The sequence below is a fragment of the Haliotis rufescens genome, unplaced genomic scaffold (assembly GCF_023055435.1).
Source record: "Haliotis rufescens isolate VD_foot unplaced genomic scaffold, xgHalRufe1.0.p SCAF_2, whole genome shotgun sequence".
NCBI lineage: Eukaryota > Metazoa > Mollusca > Gastropoda > Lepetellida > Haliotidae > Haliotis > Haliotis rufescens.
The window spans coordinates 58,085,916-58,109,349 of record NW_025963890.1 but is presented as its reverse complement, the minus strand read 5'-3'; the positions used below and the strand labels follow the sequence as shown (position 1 = coordinate 58,109,349).

The 23,434-nt window shown below is 43.0% G+C and overlaps 1 protein-coding gene across 1 annotated transcript in view; it reads left to right on the top strand.

Annotated features, from left to right (window-relative positions):
- The window catches only part of LOC124141586 (thiopurine S-methyltransferase-like), a 265,718-nt gene that overhangs the window by 18,550 nt on the left and 223,734 nt on the right, over positions 1 to 23,434 (top strand). The window lies entirely within an intron of this gene.

Here is a 23,434-nt window from a genome sequence, read left to right as displayed (position 1 = left end):
TTCATATGAATCCAAAATTAGTAAAGTTTCAAAATCTGAACTAACGTCCACCTCAAAAGTGTTCGTGAAACTATTTTGTGTGACAAATAAATCGTTGTCGGAATCATTCGCACTCATGCTGACAAACCTGCCGAGTCGAACGTCGTTCATCGAAAATCGAAAAATATCATGTTGCATGTGCAGTTATACAGACCACACCTCCCATAGTTTTGCACGTTTATTGGTGTGTTTTAGCGACTTGGTTTGTCATGACCATGTACAACTAGAACACACCTCCGTTAGTTTGGCACGTGGATATCACTTGAAGATTAGTTTGAGGCATCAACTTGATCGAACTTTGTTTTAAGTAGGAGAAAGTCCGAAATCTCGCCATTATTTTCGCACGTGAAACTTGTTCAAGCTTCACGTGCGAAAATAATGGCGAGAAGTTTCACGTGCGAAAATAATGGCGAGATCTCGGACATTCTCCTATACATAAATTGAATCATGAGAATCTGTAGATTCAGGAAGTAGAAGCAACGAGCCCCACGCAGATCATCAGAATCGTGTGATTTCTCTAAATTAAATCATGTTGTCGTTTATGTCTAATTTCTTTAATTTTGCATAATGACCTATAGTTGCTTCAGTTATAGTTGAGCTCGGCATATAAGGGCTAAAACTAAGGATTGGTCGGCTCGGGGTATTCTAGAGAGAGAGAGAGAGAGAGAGACAGACAGAGAGAGAGAGAGAGAGAGAGAGAGATGATAAAACAGAACAAGTCATACAATGGAGTTGGTTGGTCGGGATTTCTTGAACCAGAATGAGTTTTAAGGGAGGGGATTGGTCAATCCAACTGTTTTATGTTAATGAGAATACTGAATTAAGTAAAAGAATTTATATATTTGACAACTCAACATATTTTTTTAATGAAGTAACCCTTTTTCTACAGTTGCTATTGTGTCGTTGGCTTCCTCGACTTGGAATTACACCAGATGATTTAGTGTCATCAGTGTTATCAAACTCTCCATATTCCATGAACCTATCTATTGTTTTCAACCCTCCTACCTGGACAGACAGAGATTGACCTACGTCAGGCTATTGGCTTAGTTTGTTATACATATATGAATTGTTTGATAGGCATTACTTAGATGCATCATAAGGAATATACTCATATGTCATGTGCCTGGTGTTAAATGGAGAAGGAACAATATACATTCATCTATTTTGAAGTCTGGTAAATATATATTTGAACATTCTTATGTTGTCTGTCCTTATTCTAATATTATTGTATCTGAGACCAGTCCATTCCTATCATATAAGATTAATAAAAGCGGCGTAATACCCATAATCTAAAAGCGTCAAAACCCATTCCGAAGTCATAAGATATATCAGCTAAAAACATGACAAAAACACCGGAAACTTATGGTACTAGTCAAAATAGGGAATTGCATCGGACATCATTTTGGTCACTTATTTTGAAATGTCCTCCACATGTCTACCATAAAACTTTCTGAAAACTTTACTCAGGCCCCCTTTTTCCTTTATCGAACACCTTTTGAACACGAGTCGTATGACGCTCTGAAATCGTCAGTGATGGAAATGCTCAAGTGCACGTTAAATGTTGTTAAACATATGACACTAAGGCCGAAGCTGCTGGAATATTTCTGGAGAGGCTGTCTTTTCAGTATTCCTCCTTACAGACATATATTGTGAAGGGCTGAGTGAAAACATTATCTGTTTCAAACCAGAATCTCAGGACCCCTCCCCTACACACTTCTTCTAGTTCGGGTCGGTAAATCATTGAAAGGGAATTGGCTGTTTGATGGTCACTGAACGATATCAGATCATCAATATACCTGTCACTGTCACTTAAGTTACAAATATCATCTATTTTACGAAGTTCTGAATAAGTAAGCAATAATATGTAGTAAATGCTTATCCACATTGTTAATACAGTTACAATATACGAATATATTGACAATGCAACTATAACAATTAAATAATTGACTTAATCAAAGTAGATATGAATGTAAAATGTAACTTACACTGACTTCTTGTTTGTTCGTTTAAGATGTATTCATATGATGTAAGTCTGTTGGGACAGTGTTCCAAACACGCTATCTGTATATGTACTCCCTTCCAAGCGCAGATTGGGTTTTGCGCTATCTGCAGTCCCTGCCAACCACAGCCTGCTAGATACGCTATCTGTTACATCTTCCAAGCAGAATGTGCACGACTATGGTCCTCAAAGTCACGAATGTTTTTGCACGAGCGGACCTTGTTTTCGGGACCTTGTAGAAATGCATTATAGTAAAATAAATTCTGTTGCAATTTGTTCCAAGTTTAGTGGAAAAAATGGCCAAGATTGCCTGGACTAAAAACGTAAATACATTCCCTTTGTTGATTTCTGTCGCGTCTTTCTGCACGAAATGTGTTGCCACACATACTTTGAATATTGCAGTAACCGCATCTGTGCTTTCTGTAACCTGTAGTTGCAGATATAATTATTTAAATATGCCTACCGACAATGACTGAAAATAGTACTATTCTATGAATATTAGCCACCGCGGGGATGCGGCCGTCAAACCAGCTGTTTAAATCAGAGGGGGTTTATTGTGATTTGATAGCCTCTGATTGACCAATCAGAATCGAGTAAATTCCAAATTCATGGTAGAATTAAACTTCATATGTATCTTTTATTGAAGTCAAGCACATATATTTAAACTTTATGAGTGAGTGAGTGAGTGAATATGGTTTTACGCCGCTTTTAGCAATATTCCAGCAATATCACGGCGGGGGACACCAGAAATGGGCTTCACACATTGTACCCATGTCGGGAATCGAACCCAGGTTTTCGGCGTGACGAGCGAACGCTTTAACCACTGGGCTCCCCGACCGCCCCTTAAACTTTATGCATTGTCTTTCCTTTTTCAAACATAATGGCATATGAGACAAGTTCATTTCCATCCTGTGGGGTTAATGGCAGGAGATGAGGTGTGCACTCAACCACACATGTTGTGAGTTCACGGTGTTATTGACCGTCTACTGATGGAAGGACACTGGATCCGTGGACGACATCGCGGCGGAGAGGACACTGGATCCGTGGACGACATTGCGGCGGATAAATCAGTGTCTGATAAATTACTAAGTTCTCCCTGTCGCCCCTTTACCACCGCCGTATCAAGGGGGTTTGCAAAAAGAGTATAGTTCGTGAATAAAACTAGCCTTGTTAATATATGTTATGCGAAATATATTATTTGATATCGAGGATTAAGTTCCATGGACATTTTTGTTTGTCATAATTAAACATTCCTGTTTAAAATGAAAACAGAAATCATTTTCAAACAGCGATTATTTTATTGGCATAGGAATACATAAACAGTTAGTACCGTGACCATGGCGAATGATAAGCTGAGCGCTCTCCAGGCTTACAAAATCCGCCAAATTTGATCAAATTTTCTCACAGATAAGTATGAAAGTTGACATAAACACATTTATAGAACCCCGAACATTTTAACTGAAACATTGTTGCTTGCTGTCATGAATTAAATTAGAAAAGTTCAATTCTCGGAAAATTCAAGCGGGCTCTACTCGCCTCGGCGGTACATCTCGCTGTTGCCTAATTGTGCCTAATGTCTTGCGAAGCATGTCCGGCGCAAGAGTGATATTAACATTGCCATAGATGTAATTTCCAGACATCAGACTCGTCAAAATGTTCCTGTGGTCAGTTGAAGAGAAGTTATGCACCTGCGGTTGTGACTGAGTACAGTCGGCATCTGACGTAATCTTTTTATATCAGTCACTAGTGACTGATAACTTGATCTATCTTCATTGATAAATTCCAGTATTTCATTCATATGTATATAATAAAAATATATATTCACAAGTAGTTTACATGTTCATGTCAACTACAAGTGTTACACTATTACAAAGTATTGTCTTGTACACACAGCGTGGATTGTTTGTAAGAAATAAAAGCGACAAAAAAAAATCCATATTCAAAAGAGTCGATTGTACGATGCCGCCCCCGTGGTCTAGTGGTAGAGCGTCCGCCCGGAGAGCGGAAGGTCCGGGGTTCGATCCCCGGCTTGGCAAACCTTGCTGAACTTGAATCTACGCTTTGTTCAGAAGCGCCACGTGGTTGAGGTATTTCTGATGAAGTTAATGGCGAGCGAGTGTTACAAGGTAGCATATCAAGAAGGCTAGATTCAATTGCTTGGCTTGCTTTGTACAGATCAGTGTCAGAACCCGAGGAAGACCCTTCGAGATCAATCAACTCACATTTACCAACATCAAAGTTTGGAAGTTCATATGAATCCAAAATTAGTAAAGTTTCAAAATCTGAACTAACGTCCACCTCAAAAGTGTTCGTGAAACTATTTTGTGTGACAAATAAATCGTTGTCGGAATCATTCGCACTCATGCTGACAAACCTGCCGAGTCGAACGTCGTTCATCGAAAATCGAAAAATATCATGTTGCATGTGCAGTTATACAGACCACACCTCCCATAGTTTTGCACGTTTATTGGTGTGTTTTAGCGACTTGGTTTGTCATGACCATGTACAACTAGAACACACCTCCGTTAGTTTGGCACGTGGATATCACTTGAAGATTAGTTTGAGGCATCAACTTGATCGAACTTTGTTTTAAGTAGGAGAAAGTCCGAAATCTCGCCATTATTTTCGCACGTGAAACTTGTTCAAGCTTCACGTGCGAAAATAATGGCGAGAAGTTTCACGTGCGAAAATAATGGCGAGATCTCGGACATTCTCCTATACATAAATTGAATCATGAGAATCTGTAGATTCAGGAAGTAGAAGCAACGAGCCCCACGCAGATCATCAGAATCGTGTGATTTCTCTAAATTAAATCATGTTGTCGTTTATGTCTAATTTCTTTAATTTTGCATAATGACCTATAGTTGCTTCAGTTATAGTTGAGCTCGGCATATAAGGGCTAAAACTAAGGATTGGTCGGCTCGGGGTATTCTAGAGAGAGAGAGAGAGAGAGAGACAGACAGAGAGAGAGAGAGAGAGAGATGATAAAACAGAACAAGTCATACAATGGAGTTGGTTGGTCGGGATTTCTTGAACCAGAATGAGTTTTAAGGGAGGGGATTGGTCAATCCAACTGTTTTATGTTAATGAGAATACTGAATTAAGTAAAAGAATTTATATATTTGACAACTCAACATATTTTTTTAATGAAGTAACCCTTTTTCTACAGTTGCTATTGTGTCGTTGGCTTCCTCGACTTGGAATTACACCAGATGATTTAGTGTCATCAGTGTTATCAAACTCTCCATATTCCATGAACCTATCTACTGTTTTCAACCCTCCTACCTGGACAGACAGAGATTGACCTACGTCAGGCTATTGGCTTAGTTTGTTATACATATATGAATTGTTTGATAGGCATTACTTAGATGCATCATAAGGAATATACTCATATGTCATGTGCCTGGTGTTAAATGGAGAAGGAACAATATACATTCATCTATTTTGAAGTCTGGTAAATATATATTTGAACATTCTTATGTTGTCTGTCCTTATTCTAATATTATTGTATCTGAGACCAGTCCATTCCTATCATATAAGATTAATAAAAGCGGCGTAATACCCATAATCTAAAAGCGTCAAAACCCATTCCGAAGTCATAAGATATATCAGCTAAAAACATGACAAAAACACCGGAAACTTATGGTACTAGTCAAAATAGGGAATTGCATCGGACATCATTTTGGTCACTTATTTTGAAATGTCCTCCACATGTCTACCATAAAACTTTCTGAAAACTTTACTCAGGCCCCCTTTTTCCTTTATCGAACACCTTTTGAACACGAGTCGTATGACGCTCTGAAATCGTCAGTGATGGAAATGCTCAAGTGCACGTTAAATGTTGTTAAACATATGACACTAAGGCCGAAGCTGCTGGAATATTTCTGGAGAGGCTGTCTTTTCAGTATTCCTCCTTACAGACATATATTGTGAAGGGCTGAGTGAAAACATTATCTGTTTCAAACCAGAATCTCAGGACCCCTCCCCTACACACTTCTTCTAGTTCGGGTCGGTAAATCATTGAAAAGGAATTGGCTGTTTGATGGTCACTGAACGATATCAGATCATCAATATACCTGTCACTGTCACTTAAGTTACAAATATCATCTATTTTACGAAGTTCTGAATAAGTAAGCAATAATATGTAGTAAATGCTTATCCACATTGTTAATACAGTTACAATATACGAATATATTGACAATGCAACTATAACAATTAAATAATTGACTTAATCAAAGTAGATATGAATGTAAAATGTAACTTACACTGACTTCTTGTTTGTTCGTTTAAGATGTATTCATATGATGTAAGTCTGTTGGGACAGTGTTCCAAACACGCTATCTGTATATGTACTCCCTTCCAAGCGCAGATTGGGTGTTGCGCTATCTGCAGTCCCTGCCAACCACAGCCTGCTAGATACGCTATCTGTTACATCTTCCAAGCAGAATGTGCACGACTATGGTCCTCAAAGTCACGAATGTTTTTGCACGAGCGGACCTTGTTTTCGGGACCTTGTAGAAATGCATTATAGTAAAATAAATTCTGTTGCAATTTGTTCCAAGTTTAGTGGAAAAAATGGCCAAGATTGCCTGGACTAAAAACGTAAATACATTCCCTTTGTTGATTTCTGTCGCGTCTTTCTGCACGAAATGTGTTGCCACACATACTTTGAATATTGCAGTAACCGCATCTGTGCTTTCTGTAACCTGTAGTTGCAGATATAATTATTTAAATATGCCTACCGACAATGACTGAAAATAGTACTATTCTATGAATATTAGCCACCGCGGGGATGCGGCCGTCAAACCAGCTGTTTAAATCAGAGGGGGTTTATTGTGATTTGATAGCCTCTGATTGACCAATCAGAATCGAGTAAATTCCAAATTCATGGTAGAATTAAACTTCATATGTATCTTTTATTGAAGTCAAGCACATATATTTAAACTTTATGCATTGTCTTTCCTTTTTCAAACATAATGGCATATGAGACAAGTTCATTTCCATCCTGTGGGGTTAATGGCAGGAGATGAGGTGTGCACTCAACCACACATGTTGTGAGTTCACGGTGTTATTGACCGTCTACTGATGGAAGGACACTGGATCCGTGGACGACATTGCGGCGGAGAGGACACTGGATCCGTGGACGACATTGCGGCGGAGAGGACACTGGATCCATGGACGACATCGCGGCGGAGAGGACACTGGATCCGTGGACGACATTGCGGCGGATAAATCAGTGTCTGATAAATTACTAAGTTCTCCCTGTCGCCCCTTTACCACCGCCGTATCAAGGGGGTTTGCAAAAAGAGTATAGTTCGTGAATAAAACTAGCCTTGTTAATATATGTTATGCGAAATATATTATTTGATATCGAGAATTAAGTTCCATGGACATTTTTGTTTGTCATAATTAAACATTCCTGTTTAAAATGAAAACAGAAATCATTTTCAAACAGCGATTATTTTATTGGCATAGGAATACATAAACAGTTAGTACCGTGACCATGGCGAATGATAAGCTGAGCGCTCTCCAGGCTTACAAAATCCGCCAAATTTGATCAAATTTTCTCACAGATAAGTATGAAAGTTGACATAAACACATTTATAGAACCCCGAACATTTTAACTGAAACATTGTTGCTTGCTGTCATGAATTAAATTAGAAAAGTTCAATTCTCGGAAAATTCAAGCGGGCTCTTCTCGCCTCGGCGGTACATCTCGCTGTTGCCTAATTGTGCCTAATGTATTGCGAAGCATGTCCGGCGCAAGAGTGATATTAACATTGCCATAGATGTAATTTCCAGACATCAGACTCGTCAAAATGTTCCTGTGGTCAGTTGAAGAGAAGTTATGCACCTGCGGTTGTGACTGAGTACAGTCGGCATCTGACGTAATCTTTTTATATCAGTCACTAGTGACTGATAACTTGATCTATCGTCATTGATAAATTCCAGTATTTCATTCATATGAATATAATAAAAATATATATTCACAAGTAGTTTACATGTTCATGTCAACTACAAGTGTTACACTATTACAAAGTATTGTCTTGTACACACAGCGTGCATTGTTTGTAAGAAATAAAAGCGACAAAAAAAATTCCATATTCAAAAGAGTCGATTGTACGATGCCGCCCCCGTGGTCTAGTGGTAGAGCGTCCGCCCGGAGAGCGGAAGGTCCGGGGTTCGATCCCCGACCTCGTCAAAGACGTTAAAATTTGCTCCCCGTCATAAACACATGCAAAGGCAGGTCAACTGTTCACCTGAAAAACACACGGGAACATATGGTACATGTCAACAAAGGGGGGAAACGCGCATAACTTGTACATGTGTTGAACCATGAGCCTATGACCTCCCACTCTGCCATAAATACATGTACACAAACATAATGTAGTACCCAGAAATGCCGTAAGATAAATCAGGCGGTATGCTACTCACTCTATCCTAGTAACTTACGTTACTCTTGCTCTGACACCATATTTCATGAGCTATAACATTGTCCCCACCTTGTTTCTGTGTCAGCTGTGATTACTACACTTCATAGTATTTGCTAAAGTTTGATTGAGGGGAAGAGATTCATCTCCCTCTCATTACCCTCACACCGCATTACTATACTCTCTCATTACCCTCACACAGCATTACCATACTCTCTCATTACCCTCACACCGCATAACCATACACCCTCAGTACCCTCACACCACATTACCATACACTCTAGTTACGCTCACACCGCATTACCATACACTCTCAGTACCCTCACACAACATTACCATACACCCTCAATACACTCACACCTCATAACGATACACTCTCAGTACCACACATACTCTCAGTACCCTCACACCGCATTACCATACACTCTCAGTACCCTCACACCGCATTACCATACACTCTCAGTACCACACACACCCTCAGTACCCTCACACAGCATTACCATACACTCTCAGTACCACACACACTCTCAGTACCCTCACACCACATTACCATACACTCTCATTACCCTCACACCACATTACCATACACTCTCATTACCCTCACACCACATTACCATACACTCTCTTTACCCTCACACCGCATTACCATACACTCTCATTACCCTCACACCGCATTACCATACTCTCTCATTACCCTCACACAGCATTACCATACTCTCTCATTACCCTCACACCGCATAACCATACACCCTCAGTACCCTCACACCACATTACCATACACTCTAGTTACGCTCACACCGCATTACCATACACTCTCAGTACCCTCACACAACATTACCATACACCCTCAATACACTCACACCTCATAACGATACACTCTCAGTACCACACATACTCTCAGTACCCTCACACCGCATTACCATACACTCTCAGTACCCTCACACAGCATTACCATACACTCTCAGTACCACACACACCCTAAGTACCCTCACACAGCATTACCATACACTCTCAGTACCACACACACTCTCAGTACCCTCACACCACATTACCATACACTCTCATTACCCTCACACCACATTACCATACACTCTCATTACCCTCACACCGCATTACCATACACTCTCATTACCTTCACACCACATTACCATACACTCTCTTTACCCTCACACCACATTACCATACACTCTCATTACCCTCACACCACATTACCATACACTCTCGTTACCCTCACACCGCATTAATATACACTCTCATTACCCTCACACCACATTACCATACACCCTCAATACACTCACACCTCATAACGATACACTCTCAGTACCACACATACTCTCAGTACCCTCACACCGCATTACCATACACTCTCAGTACCCTCACACAGCATTACCATATACTCTCAGTACCACACACACCCTCAGTACCCTCACACAGCATTACCATACACTCTCAGTATTACACACACTCTCAGTACCCTCACACCACATTACCATACACTCTCATTACCCCCACACCACATTACCATACACTCTCATTACCCTCACACCACATTACCATACACTCTTTTTACCCTCACACCGCATTACCATACACTCTCATTACCCTCACACCGCATTACCATACACTCTCTTTACCCTCACACCACATTTCCATACACTCTTAATACACTCACACCGCATTACCATACACTCTCATTACCCTCACACCACATTACCATACACTCTCGTTACACTCACACCGCATTACCATACACTCTCATTACCCTCACACCACATTACCATACACCCTCAATACACTCACACCACATTACCATACGCTCTCGTTACCCTAACACCGCATTACCATACACCCTCAGTACCCTCACACCAAATTACCATACACTCTCAATACACTCACACCACATTACCATACACTCTTGTTACCCTCACACCACATTACCATACACTCTCAATACACTCACACCGCATAACCATACACCCTCAGTACCCTCACAGAGCATTACCATACACTCTCATTACAGTCACACCACATTACCATATACTCTCATTACCCTCACACCACATTACCATACACTCTCAATACACTCACACCGCATAACCATACACCCTCAGTACCCTCACACCACATTACCATACACTCATTACCCTCACACCGCATTACCATACACTCTCATTACCCTCACACCGCATTACCATACACTCTCTTTACCCATACACCGCATTACCATACACCCTCAGTACCTTCACACCGCATTACCATACACTCTCATTACCCTCACACCACATTACCATACACTCTCAATACACTCACACCGCATAACCATACACCCTCAGTACCCTCACACCACATTACCATACACTCTCATTACCCTCACACCACATTACCATACACTCTCAATACACTCACACCGCATAACCATACACCCTCAGTACCCTCACACCACATTACCATACACTCTCATTACCCTCACACCACATTACCATACACTCTCGTTACCCTCACACCGCATTACCATACACTCTCATTACCCTCACACCACATTACCATACACCCTCAATACACTCACACCACATTACCATACACTCTCGTTACCCTAACACCGCATTACCATACACCCTCAGTACCCTCACACCAAATTACCATACACTCTCAATACACTCACACCACATTACCATACACTCTTGTTACCCTCACACCACATTACCATACACTCTCAATACACTCACACCGCATAACCATACACCCTCAGTACCCTCACAGAGCATTACCATACACTCTCATTACAGTCACACCACATTACCATATACTCTCATTACCCTCACACCACATTACCATACACTCTCAATACACTCACACCGCATAACCATACACCCTCAGTACCCTCACACCACATTACCATACACTCATTACCCTCACACCGCATTACCATACACTCTCATTACCCTCACACCGCATTACCATACACTCTCTTTACCCATACACCGCATTACCATACACCCTCAGTACCTTCACACCGCATTACCATACACTCTCATTACCCTCACACCACATTACCATACACTCTCAATACACTCACACCGCATAACCATACACCCTCAGTACCCTCACACCACATTACCATACACTCTCATTACCCTCACACCACATTACCATACACTCTCAATACACTCACACCGCATAACCATACACCCTCAGTACCCTCACACCACATTACCATACACTCTCATTACCCTCACACCGCATTACCATACACTCTCATTACCCTCACACCTCATTACCATACACTCTCTTTACCCTCACACCGCATACCATACACCCTCAGTACCCTCACACCGCATTACCATACACTCTCAGTACTACATACACTCTCATTACCCTCACACCGCATAACCATACACTCTCTTTACCATCACACCACATTACCATACACTCTCATTACCCTCACACCACATTACCATACACTCTCGTTACCCTCACACCGCATTACCATACACTCTTGTTACCCTCACACCACATTACCATACACTCTCAATACACTCACACCGCATAACCATACACTCTAATTACCCTCACAACACATTTCCATACACCCTCAATACACTCACCACACATTACCATACACTCTTGTTACCCTCACACCACATTACCATACACTCTCGTTACCCTCACACTGCACTACCATACACTCTCATTACCCTCACACCACATTATCATACGCCCTCATTACCCTCACACTGCATTACCATACATTCTCGTTACCCTCACACTGCGTTACCATACACTCTCATTACCCTAACACCACATTACCATACACCCTCATTACCCTCAGACCACATTACCATACACTCTCATTACCCTCACACCACATTACCATACACTCTCAGTACCCTCACACAGCATTACCATACTCTCTCATTACCCTTACACCACATTACCATACTCTCTCATTACCCTCACACCGCATTACCATACACTCTCATTACCCTCAAACCGCATAGCCATACACTCTCAGTACCATCACACCACATTACCATACACTCTCATTACCTTCACACCTCATTACCATACACTCTCATTACCCTCACACCGCATTACCATACACTATCTTTACCCTCACACCACACTACCATACACTCTTAATACACTCACACCGCATAACCATACACCCTCAGTACCCTCACACCAAATTACCATACACTCTCATTACAGTCACACCACATTACCATACACTCTCAATACGTTCACACCGCATAACCATACACCCTCAGTACCCTCAAACCACATTACCATACACTCTTGTTACCCTCACACCGTATTACCATACGCTCTCATTACCCTCACACCTCATTAACATACACCCTCATTACCATCACACCGCATTACCATACTCTCTCATTACCCTCACACCTCATTACCATACACTCTCATTACCCTCACACCGCATTACCATACACTCTCTTTACCCTCACACCACATTTCCATACACTCTTAATACACTCACACCGCATAACCATACACCCTCAGTACCCTCACACCAAATTACCATACACTCTCATTACAGTCACACCACATTACCATACACTCTCAATACACTCACACCGCATAACCATACACCCTCAGTACCCTCAAACCACATTACCATACACTCTTGTTACCCTCACACCACATTACCATACACTCTCAATACACCCACACCACATTACCATACACTCTCAATACACTCACACCACATAACCATACACCCTCAGTACCCTCACACCACATTACCATACACTCTCGTTACCCTCACACCGCATTACCATACACTCTCGTTACCCTCACACCGCATTACCATACACTCTCATTACCCTCACACCACATTACCATACACCCTCAATACACTCACACCACATTACCATACACTCTCGTTACCCTCACACCGCATTACCATACACTCTCAGTACCATCACACCACATTACCATACACTCTCAATACACTCACACCGCATAACCATACACTCTCATTACCCTGACACTACATAACCATACACTCTCAGTACCACACACACTCTCAGTACCCTCACACAGCATTACCATACACTCTCAGTACCACACACACTCTCAGTACCTTCACACAGCATTACCATACACTCTCATTACCCTCACACCACATTACCATACACTCTCATTACCCTCACACCACATTACCATACACTCTCAGTACCCTTACACCGCATAACCATACACCCTCAGTACCCTCACACCGCATTACCATACACTCTCAGTACTACATACACTCTCATTACCCTCACACCGCATAACCATACACTCTCTTTACCCTCACACCACATTACCATACACTCTAATTACCCTCACACCACGTTACCATACACTCTCGTTACCCTCACACCGCATTACCATACACTCTCATTACCCTCACACCACATTACCATACACTCTCAATACACTCACACAGCATAACCATACACTCTCATTACCCTCACACCACATTACCATACACCCTCAATACACTCATACCACATTACCATACACTCTTGTTACCCTCACACCACATTACCATACACTCTCAATACACTCACACCGCATAACCATACACCCTCAGTACCCTCACACCAAATTACCATCTACTCTCAATACACTCACACCGCATAACCATACACTCTCATTACCCTCACACCACATTACCATACACCCTCAATACACTCACACCACATTACCATACACTCTTGTTACCCTCACACCACATTACCATACACTCTCAATAAACTCACACCGCATAACCATACACCCTCAGTACTCTCACACCACATTACCATACACTCTCGTTACGCTCACACCGCATTACCATACACTCTCAGTACCCTCACACAACATTACCATACACCCTCAATACACTCACACCTCATAACGATACACTCTCAGTACCACACATACTCTCAGTACCCTCACACCGCATTACCATACACTCTCAGTACCCTCACACAGCATTACCATACACTCTCAGTACCACACACACTCTCAGTACCCTCACACCACATTACCATACCATCTCATTACCCTCACACCACATTACCATACACTCTCATTACCCTCACACCACATTACCATACACTCTCTTTACCCTCACACCGCATTACCATACACTCTCATTACCCTCACACCACATTACCATACACTCTCGTTACCCTCACACCGCATTAATATACACTCTCATTACCCTCACACCACATAACCATACACCCTCAATACACTCACACCTCATAACGATACACTCTCAGTACCACACATACTCTCAGTACCCTCACACCGCATTACCATACACTCTCAGTACCCTCACACAGCATTACCATATACTCTCAGTACCACACACACCCTCAGTACCCTCACACAGCATTACCATACACTCTCAGTATTACACACACTCTCAGTACCCTCACACCTCATTACCATACACTCTCATTACCCTCACACCGCATTACCATACACTCTCTTTACCCTCACACCACATTTCCATACACTCTTAATACACTCACACCGCATAACCATACACCCTCAGTACCCTCACACCAAATTACCATACACTCTCATTACAGTCACACCACATTACCATACACTCTCAATACACTCACACCGCATAACCATACACCCTCAGTACCCTCAAACCACATTACCATACACTCTTGTTACCCTCACACCACATTACCATACACTCTCAATATTCCCACACCACATTACCATACACTCTCAATACACTCACACCACATAACCATACACCCTCAGTACCCTCACATCACATTACCATACACTCTCGTTACCCTCACACCGCATTACCATACACTCTCGTTACCCTCACACCGCATTACCATACACTCTCATTACCCTCACACCACATTACCATACACCCTCAATACACTCACACCACATTACCATACACTCTCGTTACCCTCACACCGCATTACCATACACTCTCAGTACCATCACACCACATTACCATACACTCTCAATACACTCACACCGCATAACCATACACTCTCATTACCCTGACACTACATAACCATACACTCTCAGTACCACACACACTCTCAGTACCCTCACACAGCATTACCATACACTCTCAGTACCACACACACTCTCAGTACCCTCACACAGCATTACCATACACTCTCATTACCCTCACACCACATTACCATACACTCTCATTACCCTCACACCACATTACCATACACTCTCAGTACCCTTACACCGCATAACCATACACCCTCAGTACCCTCACACCGCATTACCATACACTCTCAGTACTACATACACTCTCATTACCCTCACACCGCATAACCATACACTCTCTTTACCCTCACACCACATTACCATACACTCTAATTACCCTCACACCACGTTACCATACAATCTCGTTACCCTTCACACCGCATTACCATACACTCTCATTACCCTCACACCACATTACCATACACTCTCAATACACTCACACAGCATAACCATACACTCTCATTACCCTCACACCACATTACCATACACCCTCAATACACTCATACCACATTACCATACACTCTTGTTACCCTCACACCACATTACCATACACTCTCAATACACTCACACCGCATAACCATACACCCTCAGTACCCTCACACCAAATTACCATCTACTCTCAATACACTCACACCGCATAACCATACACTCTCATTACCCTCACACCACATTACCATACACCCTCAATACACTCACACCACATTACAATACACTCTTGTTACCCTCACACCACATTACCATACACTCTCAATACACTCACACCGCATAACCATACACCCTCAGTACTCTCACACCACATTACCATACACTCTCGTTACGCTCACACCGCATTACCATACACTCTCAGTACCCTCACACAACATTACCATACACCCTCAATACACTCACACCTCATAACGATACACTCTCAGTACCACACATACTCTCAGTACCCTCACACCGCATTACCATACACTCTCAGTACCCTCACACAGCATTACCATACACTCTCAGTACCACACACACTCTCAGTACCCTCACACCACATTACCATACCATCTCATTACCCTCACACCACATTACCATACACTCTCATTACCCTCACACCACATTACCATACACTCTCTTTACCCTCACACCGCATTACCATACACTCTCATTACCCTCACACCACATTACCATACACTCTCGTTACCCTCACACCGCATTAATATACACTCTCATTACCCTCACACCACATTACCATACACCCTCAATACACTCACACCTCATAACGATACACTCTCAGTACCACACATACTCTCAGTACCCTCACACCGCATTACCATACACTCTCAGTACCCTCACACAGCATTACCATATACTCTCAGTACCACACACACCCTCAGTACCCTCACACCGCATTACCATACACTCTCAGTATTACACACACTCTCAGTACCCTCACACGGCATTACCATACACTCTCTTTACCCTCACACCACATTACCATACACTCTCATTACCCTCACACCACATTACCATACACTCTCTTTACCCTCACACCACATTACCATACACTCTCATTAACCTCACACCACATTACCATACACTCTCGTTACCCTCACACCGCATTACCATACACTCTCATTACCCTCACACCACATTACCATACACCCTCAATACACTCACACCACATTACCATACACTCTCGTTACCCTAACACCGCATTACCATACACCCTCAGTACCCTCACACCAAATTACCATACACTCTCAATACACTCACACCGCATAACCATACACTCTCATTACCCTTACACCGCATAACCATACACCCTCAGTACCCTCACACCGCATTACCATACACTCTCAGTACTACATACACTCTCATTACCCTCACACCGCATAACCATACACTCTCTTTACCCTCACACCACATTACCATACACTCTCAATACACTCACACCGCATAACCATACACCCACAGTACCCTCAAACCACATTACCATACACTCTTGTTACCCTCACACCACATTACCATACACTCTCAATACACCCACACCACATTACCATACACTCTCAATACACTCACACCACATAACCATACACCCTCAGTACCCTCACATCACATTACCATACACTCTCGTTACCCTCACACCGCATTACCATACACTCTCATTACCCTCACACCACATTACCATACACCCTCAATACACTCACACCACATTACCATACACTCTCGTTACCCTCACACCGCATTACCATACACTCTCAGTACCATCACACCACATTACCATACACTCTCAATACACTCACACCGCATAACCATACACTCTCATTACCCTGACACTACATAACCATACACTCTCAGTACCACACACACTCTCAGTACCCTCACACAGCATTACCATACACTCTCAGTACCACACACACTCTCAGTACCCTCACACAGCATTACCATACACTCTCATTACCCTCACACCACATTACCATACACTCTCATTACCCTCACACCACATTACCATACACTCTCAGTACCCTTACACCGCATAACCATACACCCTCAGTACCCTCACACCGCATTACCATACACTCTCAGTACTACATACACTCTCATTACCCTCACACCGCATAACCATACACTCTCTTTACCCTCACACCACATTACCATACACTCTAATTACCCTCACACCACGTTACCATACACTCTCGTTACCCTTCACACCGCATTACCATACACTCTCATTACCCTCACACCACATTACCATACACTCTCAATACACTCACACAGCATAACCATACACTCTCATTACCCTCACACCACATTACCATACACCCTCAATACACTCATACCACATTACCATACACTCTTGTTACCCTCACACCACATTACCATACACTCTCAATACACTCACACCGCATAACCATACACCCTCAGTACCCTCACACCAAATTACCATCTACTCTCAATACACTCACACCGCATAACCATACACTCTCATTACCCTCACACCACATTACCATACACCCTCAATACACTCACACCACATTACCATACACTCTTGTTACCCTCACACCACATTACCATACACTCTCAATACACTCACACCGCATAACCATACACCCTCAGTACTCTCACACCACATTACCATACACTCTCGTTACGCTCACACCGCATTACCATACACTCTCAGTACCCTCACACAACATTACGATACACCCTCAATACACTCACACCTCATAACGATACACTCTCAGTACCACACATACTCTCAGTACCCTCACACCGCATTACCATACACTCTCAGTACCCTCACACAGCATTACCATACACTCTCAGTACCACACACACTCTCAGTACCCTCACACCACATTACCATACCATCTCATTACCCTCACACCACATTACCATACACTCTCATTACCCTCACACCACATTACCATACACTCTCTTTACCCTCACACCGCATTACCATACACTCTCATTACCCTCACACCACATTACCATACACTCTCGTTACCCTCACACCGCATTAATATACACTCTCATTACCCTCACACCACATTACCATACACCCTCAATACACTCACACCTCATAACGATACACTCTCAGTACCACACATACTCTCAGTACCCTCACACCGCATTACCATACACTCTCAGTACCCTCACACAGCATTACCATATACTCTCAGTACCACACACACCCTCAGTACCCTCACACAGCATTACCATACACTCTCAGTATTACACACACTCTCAGTACCCTCACACCACATTACCATACACTCTCATTACCCTCACACCACATTACCATACACTCTCATTACCCTCACACCACATTACCATACACTCTCTTTACCCTCACACCACATTACCATACACTCTCAGTACCCTCACACCACATTACCATACACTCTCGTTACCCTCACACGGCATTACCATACACTCTCATTACCCTCACACCACATTACCATACACCCTCAATACACTCACACCACATTACCATACACTCTCGTTACCCTAACACCGCATTACCATACACCCTCAGTACCCTCACACCAAATTACCATACACTCTCAATACACTCACACTGCATAACCATACACTCTCATTACCCTCACACCGCATTACCATACACCCTCAATACACTCACACCACATTACCATACACTCTTGTTACCCTCACACCACATTACCATACACTCTCAATACACTCACACCGCATAACCATACACCCTCAGTACCCTCACACAGCATTACCATACACTCTCATTACAGTCACACCACATTACCATATACTCTCATTACCCTCACACCACATTACCATACACTCTCAATACACTCACACCGCATAACCATACACCCACAGTACCCTCACACCACATTACCATACACTCATTACCCTCACACCGCATTACCATACACTCTCATTACCCTCACACCGCATTACCATACACTCTCTTTACCCATACACCGCATTACCATACACCCTCAGTACCTTCACACCGCATAACCATACACCCTCAGTACTCTCACACCACATTACCATACACTCTCGTTACGCTCACACCGCATTACCATACACTCTCAGTACCCTCACACAACATTACGATACACCCTCAATACACTCACACCTCATAAGGATACACTCTCAGTACCACACATACTCTCAGTACCCTCACACCGCATTACCATACACTCTCAGTACCCTCACACAGCATTACCATACACTCTCAGTACCACACACACTCTCAGTACCCTCACACCACATTACCATACCATCTCATTACCCTCACACCACATTACCATACACTCTCATTACCCTCACACCACATTACCATACACTCTCTTTACCCTCACACCGCATTACCATACACTCTCATTACCCTCACACCACATTACCATACACTCTCGTTACCCTCACACCGCATTAATATACACTCTCATTACCCTCACACCACATTACCATACACCCTCAATACACTCACACCTCATAACGATACACTCTCAGTACCACACATACTCTCAGTACCCTCACACCGCATTACCATACACTCTCAGTACCCTCACACAGCATTACCATATACTCTCAGTACCACACACACCCTCAGTACCCTCACACAGCATTACCATACACTCTCAGTATTACACACACTCTCAGTACCCTCACACCACATTACCATACACTCTCATTACCCTCACACCACATTACCATACACTCTCATTACCCTCACACCACATTACCATACACTCTCTTTACCCTCACACCACATTACCATACACTCTCATTACCCTGACACCACATTACCATACACTCTCGTTACCCTCACACGGCATTACCATACACTCTCATTACCCTCACACCACATTACCATACACCCTCAATACACTCACACCACATTACCATACACTCTCGTTACCCTAACACCGCATTACCATACACCCTCAGTACCCTCACACCAAATTACCATACACTCTCAATACACTCACACTGCATAACCATACACTCTCATTACCCTCACACCGCATTACCATACACCCTCAATACACTCACACCACATTACCATACACTCTTGTTACCCTCACACCACATTACCATACACTCTCAATACACTCACACCGCATAACCATACACCCTCAGTACCCTCACACAGCATTACCATACACTCTCATTACAGTCACACCACATTACCATATACTCTCATTACCCTCACACCACATTACCATACACTCTCAATACACTCACACCGCATAACCATACACCCACAGTACCCTCACACCACATTACCATACACTCATTACCCTCACACCGCATTACCATACACTCTCATTACCCTCACACCGCATTACCATACACTCTCTTTACCCATACACCGCATTACCATACACCCTCAGTACCTTCACACCGCATTACCATACACTCTCATTACCCTCACACCACATTACCATACACTCTCAATACACTCACACCGCATAACCATACACCCTCAGTACCCTCACACCACATTACCATACACTCTCATTACCCTCACACCACATTACCATACACTCTCAATACACTCACACCGCATAACCATACACCCTCAGTACCCTCACACCACATTACCATACACTCTCATTACCCTCACACCGCATTACCATACACTCTCATTACCCTCACACCTCATTACCATACACTCTCTTTACCCTCACACCGCATACCATACACCCTCAGTACCCTCACACCGCATTACCATACACTCTCATTACTACATACACTCTCATTACCCTCACACCGCATAACCATACACTCTCTTTACCCTCACACCACATTACCATACACTCTCATTACCCTCACACCACATTACCATACACTCTCGTTACCCTCACACCGCATTACCATACACTCTTGTTACCCTCACACCACATTACCATACACTCTCAATACACTCACACCGCATAACCATACACTCTAATTACTCTCACACCACATTTCCATACACCCTCAATACACTCACCACACATTACCATACACTCTTGTTACCCTCACACCACATTACCATACACTCTCAATACACTCACACCGCATAAGCATACACCCTCAGTACCCTCACACCAAATTACCATACACTCTCAATACACTCACACCGCATAACCATACACTCTCATTACCCACACACCGAATTACCATACACCCTCAATACACTCACACCACATTACCATACACTCTTGTTACCCTCACACCACATTACCATACACTCTCAATACACTCACACCGCATAACCATACACTCTAATTACCCTCACACCACATTACCATACACTCTCAATACACTCACACCGCATAACCATACACCCTCAGTACCCTCACACCACATTACCATACACTCTCGTTACCCTCACACCGCATTACCATACACTCTGAATACACTCACACGACATTACCATACACTCTCAATACACTCACACCGCATAACCATACACCCTCAGTACCCTCACACCACATTACCATACACTCTCGTTAACCTCACACCGCATTACCATACACTCTCGTTACCCTCACACCGCATTACCATACACTCTCAATACACTCACACCGCATAACCATACACTATCAGTACCACACATACTCTCAGTACCCTCACACCGCATTACCATACACTCTCAGTACCCTCACACCACATTGCCATACACTCTCGTTACCCTCACACTGCATTACCATACACTCTCGTTACCCTCACACCGCATTACCATACACTCTCAGTACCCTCACACCACATTACCATATACTCTCAATACACTCACACCGCATAACCATACACCCTCAGTACTATACATACTCTCATTACCCTTACACAACATTACCATACACTCTCATTACCCTCACACCGCATTACCTTACGTTCTCAGTACCCTCACACCGCATTACCATACACTCTCAGTACCCTCACACAACATTACCATACACCCTCAATACACTCACACCTCATAACGATACACTCTCAGTACCACACATACTCTCAGTACCCTCACACCGCATTACCATACACTCTCAGTACCCTCACACAGCATTACCATACACTCTCAGTACCACACACACCCTCAGTACCCTCACACAGCATTACCATACACTCTCAGTACCACACACACTCTCAGTACCCTCACACCACATTACCATACACTCTCATTACCCTCACACCACATTACCATACACTCTCATTACCCTCACACAACATTACCATACACTCTCTTTACCCTCACACCGCATTACCATACACTCTCATTACCCTCACACCGCATTACCATACACTCTCGTTACCCTCACACCGCATTACCATACACTCTCATTACCCTCACACCACATTACCATACATCCTCAATACACTCACACCTCATAACGATACACTCTCAGTACCACACATACTCTCAGTACCCTCACACCGCATTACCATACACTCTCAGTACCCTCACACAGCATTA